Raw genomic sequence first — 3,354 nt, 5'->3', positions numbered from 1 at the left:
TACCTTTACCTTTATTTTGGTTAAATAAATTCCTTTTATATAACCCATTATATATCTATTAAAATAAGAAGAAAACCGGGGGTAGCTATATTTTTTCATAGTTAGTGCATCTCTAACTGGCGATAATTAAAAGTTTGGCCAAAATAAATAAAAATAATGATTATGTCCAATTTGATAAATATGATATATAAAATGTGAATAAAAAGAAAATAAATGATAAATAAAAGGTAAAAATTGGTGTACTAGTTTAATATTATGACAATTATCATTCTATTGCTGTACTAGTTTAATATTTTGTAACTTTTTTTTGCGCCTATAGCATTACTCATTTTGCGTAGAACAAAATGAGTTATTAAAATAATTACAAATGACACATGTCATGTATTTGTTGGTTAAATATAAAATGACACCAATTAAATTATTTTATTATGACACGTCACCCATACCATGTCATTTTGTGACAAATTTTTGTAACTTTTTTTTTCCCCAATAACTTTACTCTTTCCCAACTAGGTGTCACTCATTCCACGCTTTCAAAAAATCAGTATCAACTTTCCTTGTAGCTAAGCATGGAAGTCTATCTATGGAACAATATGCACGCAATTTCTCCCTATATATATCCTATCCAAGAGGGGAGTACGTGGTCTTTAGTTTTGAGTCTATAACATTAAAAAGGTGAAGAATGCCTGAATCTGATGTTTGAAAACCGACGAGTCCTGAAACGCAAGGGACCCCTGGAGGGGCCCTCCAAATAGATTCTCTAAGTTATGAACAAAGCGATTAGAAAACAATACCTACTAGTCCTGAAGGGCCATTGTTCACGGCCCTCCAAATAGACTCCCTGAGTTATGAACACAGTGGTAGGAAAACATTGCCCCCCTGCATGTGTTTTCCGATTAATGCACCGACATGGACTGCACCTCAAACTTGTTTCACTGCTCTCTCTATTCCGGATGTTTCTCTCACAAGAAAGGTACTTATGGCTCTTGCTTTAACTTTCCTATATTTTGTTTGTATAATTTCCGAGTTGCATACACTTCAATTATACATCAAGGCTTGTAAGCAGGTGGGATTTTTTTTCCCCAGCATGAAAACTACACATATTAAACCTATGTTCGGGCTTTTTGCATTACGGAAGTGCAGAGTACTCGTTCATAGTTTTAATTGAAATTCCATACATATAATTATCATTTTCGTTTAGTGTTAATGTTCTTGGCTAGTTAATACTAGTAAGTTGTCAAATGCTGAGGTTATTGATAAAATAATCTCAAATCTCTTGTGTTTCTGAATCACAAACTAGATACATATAGGATAAAAAAGATTGGCGTTCAAGTCAAGTATTGTCTAACGTAACTCAAGTACTGCCGATATGTTTTGTTGATATGTGTTGCAGCTTGGAGCAGAGTTCATTGGAACATTCATCCTAATATTAATAGCCACAGCAGGGCCTATAGTGAACCAGAAGTACAGATCTGAAGCACTTATAGGCAATGCAGCTTGTGCTGGACTTGCGGTTATGGTTGTTATTTTCTCAACTGGTCATATTTCTGGAGCTCATCTCAATCCCTCACTCACCATTGCTTTTGCTGCTCTTTGCCATTTCCCATGGGCTCATGTTCCTGCTTATATTGCTGCTCAAGTTTTAGGTTCCATCTCTGCTTCTTATGTTCTTAAAGGTGTTTTTCATCCTTTCATGTCTGGTGGTGTTACTGTCCCTTCCATTGCCAATGGCCAAGCTTTCGCCCTCGAGTTCCTCATTACTTTCTTTCTCCTCTTTGTTGTTACTGCTGTCGCTACAGATACTCGTGCAGTAAGTATTCTTACAGCCACTATCTCACATTCTGTATAAAGGGTCTGTTTGAATGAGCTTGCATCTATTAATCTGTTCTATGTTCACCAAGTTTTCAACTTCAAATATGAACTTATTAATAAGGTTATGCTAGACCATTATCTTGTAGTTGGGTACATTTTTATCAAATTTGCTATAATTTTAGAGTAAAATAAAAAATTCGAAATAGGGTTTGCTGTTTATTACTAGGCTATGCTCTTTATAAATTTATTGTTTGGTGATTTCAGGTGGGAAAGTTGGCAGGATTTGCTGTTGGAGCTGTTGTTACGGTTAACATTCTTATTGCAGGGTGTGTAATTATAATTTTCGTTTTCTCTCTCTATTTTTTTTTTACCTGAGATTTATTACATTAGGGATTAAATTCTGTTTCAGTTAAGGGAAAGTCTAGAGAGTCATTCTCCCCTCCTATCTAATTTTCTATTTAGGTTAAGCACATAGCTACGATTGTTTTAATACCACAAATTAAGTCAAAAGTTTCAACAATAATGAAGCACAATATACATGATGTTTATGTTGATGAATTCATTGATAATTTTCATCAAATGTATTCTTCAATTTTTTGACACGCAGACCATCGACCGGTGGATCAATGAATCCTGTTCGTACAATTGGACCAGCAATTGCAGCAGGGAACTACGATAGAATCTGGATTTACATGGTGGCACCCATGCTCGGTGCACTGACAGGGGCAGGCATTTACACATTAGTGAAGCTCCGTGATGATGAGGTACCCTTAGGCTCCGTGAGGAGCTTCCGTCGCTAGGCAAACCACAGCAATGATTATGAGAAAGAAATATTCTTGAGCATTGATGTTGACGACAGAAAAAAATGGGTAATTAAGAATAATGGAGTAGAGAGCACAGAAGAACAGACATAAAGCTATTGTGGCCCAAGTATGTCCATGTTCAAAGTTTCTAACATTAGCATTGATGTTCAGTGGATGAGGTATCTTCTGGTTCATGAGTGTACAATTGTAAGTAATAGTAATGTATGCTTATCAAAGTCTTGTGGCTATACAGAATGTATAGGCTTATTATATAGCATGCTATGATTCCTCGTGAGAATATGTATGAGCCAACCTTTCATTTGGGACAAGTATATTTTAGTGGAAAGATTGTTGATGTTTCTTTCAAGATTCTACCTGATTGATGTCTTCCCTAATGTCTTCTAAGTCAACTCATTCGTAGGTTCCACCAAGTTTGCAGTCATTTCAAGCAAGCGTTTTTTATGTAATACCTGTTTTGATGTTGAAAGTTACTAGTACCAGGCACAAAAGTTTGTTAAAATTCTGAGACCTTGGATGGAAAGTGCTCAAATATCATGTAGAGACTTTCATATCAAAAACACGAGTTCATAGTTCTTGGTCCGTGAAAATTGGTTTATAGGCATACCAAAGTAGTTAGATGAATAAGATTACAAGCGTCTCTTTAGATAAACATGATCGTTCTCAGTATCAAGTGTTATGAACATTCCCCCCTTAACTATCACAAACATTGTTTGATTTA

At 35.5% G+C, this 3,354-nt stretch overlaps 1 pseudogene; it reads left to right on the top strand.

Moving 5' to 3' along the window:
- Positions 1–682: 682 nt before the first annotated feature.
- LOC141699755 (putative aquaporin NIP5-1) lies at positions 683–3,079 on the top strand (annotated as a pseudogene).
- The last annotated feature ends 275 nt before the right edge of the window (positions 3,080–3,354 follow it).

This window comes from Apium graveolens, unplaced genomic scaffold (genome assembly GCF_009905375.1).
Source record: "Apium graveolens cultivar Ventura unplaced genomic scaffold, ASM990537v1 ctg1274, whole genome shotgun sequence".
Taxonomy (NCBI): Eukaryota; Viridiplantae; Streptophyta; class Magnoliopsida; order Apiales; family Apiaceae; genus Apium; species Apium graveolens.
Note: the sequence above shows the minus strand (reverse complement) of the source record. Positions and strands in the feature narration are given on the sequence as shown.